The sequence below is a fragment of the Microtus ochrogaster genome, unplaced genomic scaffold, assembly GCF_000317375.1.
Source record: "Microtus ochrogaster isolate Prairie Vole_2 unplaced genomic scaffold, MicOch1.0 UNK39, whole genome shotgun sequence".
Lineage (NCBI taxonomy): Eukaryota > Metazoa > Chordata > Mammalia > Rodentia > Cricetidae > Microtus > Microtus ochrogaster.
In genome coordinates, this window is record NW_004949137.1 from 3046257 (window position 1) to 3054280 (window position 8024).

Below are 8024 nucleotides of genomic sequence, written 5' to 3' on the forward strand. Positions count from 1 at the left end.
GCAACACAAATCACTGCTGGCCAATAAATTATAAGAAGTGTTTCCAATAAGAAAAAGATAATTCTTCAAGTTTCAAGTGTATTTTAATTGCTCATGTAGGTATGATTTTAAACAATAGTTGCTATCTGTTCTTTAATTTTTATTTTCTCTTCTGATTTGTACAGGAGAATATATTTTTTACTTGACACATAGTGTTGTGTTTATTTATGAGCGCTAACCTCCACTCTGTTCAGGTTCTTCTTACTGTTTCGTGGGATTAAATTCATCAGCACATGCTGGCTTGTACAACAGGAAGGAAATAAAGCATGGAAATGGAGAAATAACTGCGCAGCAATTGAGTCTCATTGCCACTCATATCTCAAAGAAAAACATTGCTCCAAGGATGTACAAAGTTTTCTTCTGAGCCACTGGAGTATTCAAACTGTGAGAATAAAGTGTTTATATTTCAAGAAGCCTTTTGAGAGAGCTGAGGTTTTTCTTTGATGCAGGAATTATCTTCCAAAATCATGATTCTATATGCTCCAAAGACTTTTCAAGGATCTGTTTCCCAGCCTCTTTTGTTGTAACACATTGACTAAAATATTGAGATTGAGATTTTAAATATATTTTAAAATGTATGACTCTATAGATCTTCAACCCATTGTATCCCCCAATGACTGAATGATGTGTAATTTCTCTATGGTTTATATGTACAAAAGGAAAGGTAGATGTTTCAAGTAATCATATGTGTTTAAGATTGAGATGGATGTATCAAAATGAGGTGACTTTTAAAAATAATAATATTTCTACTTATTTTTCCTAGATTAATACAAGTTTATTGTGCATATAATCAATTAATAATGAATTTACTTTTTTCCTTACTTTCGTCTTTCAAAATTAATTCATTTTGAGTTGTAAGGAAACCTATAGTTGAACACTGTGTATGAATTGCATTATAAAAATCCTCCTTCTGATAAGCAGAATTTAGAACTGAAATATTATGTTGGTTAAGTGAGGAGAAGTTATGTAGGATGCTGTACCTTGCAGTCCATCATTAGAAATGGAGTATGTGAAAGAGGCCTTCATTTTCATATTAACAGTAATTCAATAAATTTGATTGTATGCAAACAGACCTTTAGTTGAATAAGTTATTTAGATGCTGTACTATGACTAGAGAGCTACTACACTTCTTGCTATATTCACTGGCATTTGTATAAAATTTAACCACAGAGTAAAATGTCCTGTTCATAACTCTTAGATATATATGAACCTTTATAAAATTAAAACAAATTTTATACTTACCTAGTTCAATTAAATTAGACTGTGGTACTGGAATTATATAGATGCTGAATTTGCAAGTGCTGAGAAAACAAATTACTACAAACTTCTTGATGTCTGGGAGAAAATAAAATAGCTATTGCAGGGGATAATGGTGTCTAAACTTTTGATTTTTACATATATTACTAAATAGTTGCTTTTTACAATGGGAAATTATCATTGTAATGCAAATTTTTTCACCTTGAAAAATTGAAAGATTTTATCCTTTACATTCTGTCAATCTACTGCTAGTGCCAGCTTGAGAAAAGAATAATGGTTCTACTTTATATACTGGTTTAAAATTGGTTGCATATATCACAATATTGATTTGTTTCTGTGGTAGTTTTGAAATTGTTGAAGATGAACAAAAGTACTTATTATCTGTAGAACTTTTATGACACTCCAAACTTAACAGCAATGAGGTAAATTTGTTATTATATTTTTAGTTATCTTTTTGTTCTAAAAATATATGCTATATTTGGCATAGTACTTCACAGCTAAGAGATTGCACCAGTTTATTGAAGAGATGAATTATTACATAAATTAAGAAGTTTTCTAAAGTTTATTTAGATACATATTTAGTATTTAGTGGTTAAATGTCATTTTACTTTAAACAGAAGTAGCTCAAGAACCAACATGTGTCTCATTCTCCAAATTCACTTCCACTGATATGATTTTGATGTGCATTTTATCTGTTGGTTTACTTTTTATTTGGGGGGCAGGGTCCTATCCTATAGCATAGGGTTGCCTCATCTTCATCACAATCTGTTTTTCTCAATCTCTGGTCTGTCGAATAAAAGTATTATGTGACCAATTTGATTTCTAAATCCCGAACTATGTCATAAAGCTATAACTCATTATTATAGCTATATTATGAATAAAGATAATATCAAATAAAGATTATAAAAGATGTACTGACTTACATCCATCAACACAGATGTAATCATGGGAAAAAGTGTGGTGAAACGGAGTAAAATACTTTATAGTGATAATCAGTTTCTTAACTATTTAAATGTGTTCATTTTTACAAAACAACCATTCATCATGTGCCAAATAGCCTTTACTTTGAATAGTTTAACTTCTTTAAAATCTAAATGAAGTTCATTTATTACAATGTATATTGAGGATATACATCTAAGTACCATTTCTGAATTATTAATTTTGGGTAATTTTAAATAATAATAAAATATGTACCATATTCTAGAAAATACACTTTTGTCAGCAACAAACAAAAATCAAGAAAAAATGTCGAGAGGTGTAGATCAGTGTACCAGTATTTTTCTCAGTGAACCTGTCTCCCTGTTTCTTTGTTATAAAGCTCTGCTGGGGCAGAGTGCAGGTGAGGCTGGATCCAGAATGTTGGGATATACAGGATTATACAATGATAGTCAGCTAATAGTTCTACCTTCTATAAACATTCTCAATCACCTTAACTCTCAACAAACTCCAGCTATATTTGCCTTGGGAAGGAACAGGCACATACAACTGTTCTTTATCAACAGGAGAGTTGTAATGAGCAACATCTGTAAAATGACTCACAAATGGACATGAAAACACCAACAGAATGTTGCCATTACTATTCAAGTGTTAACTTGGAAGAAGCGAAAATAAGCTGGTAAGTAAATGGTATAAGAAAACAATTCAGTTTTAACCGTTTTAAATTATCTAAGCACTTGCAAAAAAATATTAATCATGACATTTCAATTTTAACCTTGCATCTGTTGACTTACACACTGTTTTAATTGTCCTAATTGCTTTATTTAATCACCATTTACAAGTTTATTGATAGTTAATTTAATTATAGTTGATTAAATCATCTTAACTCAAAGATAGATCAAGTAAAAAAACATAAGAAGATATTCATCTACTTTCTGGTAGTCTGAAATTTATTTTGATCTTAAGTAGGTAGTCATAAGTATTCAGAATAAATATGGTGCATATATAAAGTGATGTATAAAACTTTGTCAGAGAAAGTCAATACAGCATTGTGGCAACTAAAATTAATTAACCAAGACTTATACTCTAACTACAGCACCTTGAATATAATAAAGAATACAAAAAGTTTTACAGCCCTTGAATAATGAATTTAATTGTTTTATTTTGCAAAGAAATGTGATAAGACCTTAAAAACATGAGAGATATCTAATGCTATGATTGCAAAACAATTAGAAAGAGAAAATTTCTCATAAAATCATTTAGCAGAAATCAATGTGCATGATAGTCTCAAAATTGCAATGCTGACTTCTACCAGTGTAGAGTTTACATGAAAAATGCACTTACCTGAGTATGTATACATGTGTGAGATTGGAAACATTCAAAAGTTTGAAGTGACTGAAAACAAATTAGTATAATGTTATCAGAATAGGGTTATATAGTATGCCTTTTGCCAAATTTAATATACATTTAATAAATACTGTTTACATTGGGAGAAAGATATTGGTGGCTAAATGAAGAAAGCATAGATGAACCATGTATATTGTCATGTTTATTTTGCTCTGTATATATATAATCTCATTTTCACTCAATATCTGGAATATGAATTAAATTTTATGATATGTTATCAGACTTTTTTAATATCAGATATACAGTGTCAATAAACTTATTTCAGGAATGAAATCTAAGCACACTTATCTGAGCCATAGGCACAGGTTGATTCTTTATACTTTAATGTTATCATTATTTAAGCAGAGTTATTGAGTTATTATTCATTTAAGATTCTCATGAGGTTAACTTAAAGTATTTTAAAAAGAGAAAGCACTGTGAAATGTTAAGGCTTTATGAAATAATATGAAAAATCTTTTAAATGATTGATTATATTTGGGTTATATACTAAATTTAAGCCATTTGCTGCATTTTGAAACAGATAATTAGTGTAATTAATATAAAACAAACTCAAAATCTATTAGACCATTTTAAATATTTGACCTCAGTTTATTTAGTCATTTATAAAAGACTGATATATAACAAGTAAATAACAAATTTTCCTCACTCATGTGATAACTGGGTGGGAGATTAAGACTTTTGGATGATTTCATTATTTTTATAGAAAAAAAATGTACCCAAATGTTAGAGATTCTTGGAACAAGTATGCTCAGAACTCAGTATGCAGGCATCCAGAAGAGAAAAATTCAGATTCTTGAAAATTCAGTCATTTAGCCAAAAATAAGCACTTGTGCACATATAGATTCACATGTCTTAAAATTGCATACATATATAGTTTTAGGAAAATAGGAAAAATATTATAATATATCTTGCACTGGGGCTTAAACTGAGTATTAATGTGATTATAGCGTACCTTAAGAATAATTGGGTACCCTTCTATAGATTATTTTGCTTTATTGAGAGTCACTAATCTAAAAGCATGTGATAGAATACAGAAATACTAAATCTATTGAATATAGACCTAATCCAAAAAATCTAATAACACTTGCTCTTGCAAGAGAGACTAATACAAAGCTAGGGTTTCAGATTCAATATGTGGCAGAGCTTCCAATATACATTCTAGTCAGGATAAGTACTAGCTGGCAGTAAAATAACAAGAGAACATTTTAAATACAGATGAAGAAAACAATGTACAACTCCCAAACCATAGTTATTAAGAGATGAATATAAAGTGTACAGTGAATAAATGAATCTGGTATAGACAAAAATGTGGGAGTACTGTAGGAGTTAAGATTGTTGCAAAGTTTTATCTGTTTGTTTTTATTTTTTAAGTGTGTGTATCTCTGTATTAAGAAAAATAATGAAAAATCTATTGAAATGTGTTGGCATGCACATGTAATCCTAATACTAATGATATTGAGATAGAAAAACTGCAATTTTGCAGCCAACCTAGACTACAGCAAGATTCTATCTCAAAAAAACAAAGAGAAAAATAATGAAAAATCGACAGAAAATAAAATGCCGTAGAAGTGAATATTTTCCCAATTCTTGATAACTACGTTCTCTGTCATCATTCTCACTAAAATTTATTCTGCCTTGTAACTTGGTACAATAGGTATTATTGTTATTGTACTGTGATGTTTCTCTCTAAACAAATGATTTTGTATGAAATCACCATAATAAATTTTTCTATGTAAATACAATTTTAAGTTCCAGAAAAATCCTCATGAATTTTGTGGAATCCTTTTCTTATAAGTAGGATCAACAGATTCACACACTATTTCTGAAGAACAGGCATCTCTCTTATAGTGAAGAAATTCCAGAATTTCAGAACTATTGCAATTTATCTCAGCAAGCACAGGAAGTAAATGGTGGAGATATAAAATAAAAAATAATCTATAGTTATTTTGTCCATCATTGTTTGAAACAACACTAACATTGAAAGAAAAGCATTCTAGATTTGGTAGATGAGAAAAGACTTGAAACTTATTTTGCCTTGAAATTTTAGCATGGTTCAGTTTTTTCAAAGACTATTACATTTTGTTTTATTTTTCTACTAAAATAACTTAATCAGAAAAATTATTCTACATATTGTTTAAAAGAAATGAGAAAATTGAAAAAATATTGATGCAAACAACTACATTATTGCTATTCTCTTTTCTGTTGTCTGTTGACAGTGTCGTAGCAGAAGAGCTGTTCTTCTGCAGATTCATATAATTTTAGTCCTTGCTTCAAAAGATTTGTAAAAGAAAGAAAAACTACAACAAGCAAGCAAATAATCAAAAACAAAGTAACAATCAGAAAAGGAATTATGAGGGGTGAGTCTAGTGAGTTGTAGTGTCAACAAAAGACCTGTAGGTGCCTGGGTGCACTGAGAGCAGCTACAAACCTAGCTGAAACTTTGTAAGGAGCCAGAACACCTACCAAGAAGTAAGGAGATGCCAAATTTAGAAAAGGATGATTTTGTCTCTGCACCAAGTATTTTTTTTAAGTTTGACTGAATAAACAACAAAAAAATCAGCAAAAACATAAGACAAATTGCCATGAAGATGGTATAAAGAAATTCTTGAGAACTTAAACTATTATTATCAGAAGGATAAGTGTAGATGGAAGTTCATGCCCTGCCCAGCTTCACAGTTATTTTGTCCCATTGAAATACATGAAGGCTAATATTAATTATAAATTGTTTGACCTATTAGGTCAGGGTTATTATTGACTAGCATCTACACCTTAAATTAATCTATACTTTTTGTCTATGTTTAGCCATATATCTCAGTACCTTTTCTCAGTTAAGAATTCTCATCTTGCTTCTTCTGCATATAACTGATGACTATTTCTCTGACTTTTCTCTTCTTAGAATTCTCCTACTTTGTCACCTGCCTAAACTTTCTGCCTCAGCACTTTATATAGTTTTATATATTTTAATTAATTGAAAAAGTATTTTTTCCTCATTTTGCATAACTACCTCAGTTTCCAATCCCTCCCCTCCTCCTGCTTAATCCACCTTACCCCCAACCCACCTTCCATCCACTCCTCAGAGAGTGTAAGGTTTCCCATAGGAAGTCAACAAAGTCTAGCACATTTCTTTGAGACAGGCCCATGGCCCTTCCAACTATATCTAGGCTGAGCATGGTATCCTTCCAAAGAATATGGTTTCCAAAAACCCAGTATAAGCAGTAGGGATAAATCCTGGTCTCACTACCAGTGGCTGCACAGTCCATCCCAGCCAAACAACTCTCACCCACATTCAGAGGGCCTAGTTTGGTTACATGCTGGTTCTACCACTGTCAGATTTGAGTTAATGAGTTCCCATCAGCTCAGGTAAAATGTTTCTGTGGGTATCCCTATTATGGCATTGACCCCACATATTATCACTCCTCCCTCTCTTTGACTGGACTTAGGAGTTCCCAGTGTTCTGCTGTGGATTTCAGCGTCTGTTTCTGTTAAGTTACTGGATGAAGGTTCTATGATGACACTTAAGGTAGTCAACAATACGAGTACAGGGGAAGGCCAGTGGTTGGTACTCTCTCCACAATTGCTCAGGGTCTTAGCGGGGGTAGTCCTTGTTGGTTCTTGGGAATTTCTCTTTGACCAATTGTTGCAGTTGCTGTCTGTTTCTAAGGGAGCTGCTGATGTCTCCCAGAATGGGCAGGTATGAGGGTAGAATGGGACTTGTAAATTACAGGGTCTGATCAGTGTCGGGGAGGTGGTGGAGAAGCCTGCCTTCAGGTGGCTTGCCTGCTGGCAGGCTAGTAAAGCTGAGGCAGGTAGGGGAGCACCCTGGGGTTTTGCCCTGGTAACAAGGGTCAAGAGACTGGGGTGTCCAGCTGTAGAACTGATCACTCACCTCTTGTTCCATTGTGTGCAGTCACAGTCTGTGTGTGAGAGATTCTGTGAGGTTGCAGGTGAGGTTTGGGGCAGAGTTGTAGCATACATGGTCCAATTCTCAGTACTTAATTTAGGCATTATGAGAGACAAATCTTTACAGTCTAATAAGAATAAAATAAATTGAATATTAAAAAAATTAAAATTTGAAGAATAAAAACTGCTTCTAATGATGCATTTTCTTTATAAAAGAAACAAGTTAATATAATCTGAAATGAATTTATGTTTGAAGCTAAATATTGGAAAGAGATTATGTGAAAATTGAATGTAGTGTGGGCCAGGGTAGAAAAGTAAAAAGTTATTGGATAACAGCTATGTGTGAGAAGTGAAGAGGGAAAAGGAGAAATGAAAAGAGGATTGTGCAAACAAAATACATATAAAAACACTGTAACAGGGGTACTTGGTAGCTTACATATGTTTTGGAGACATATGCAAGTTGATTTCTATAAATTCAGCTTGCA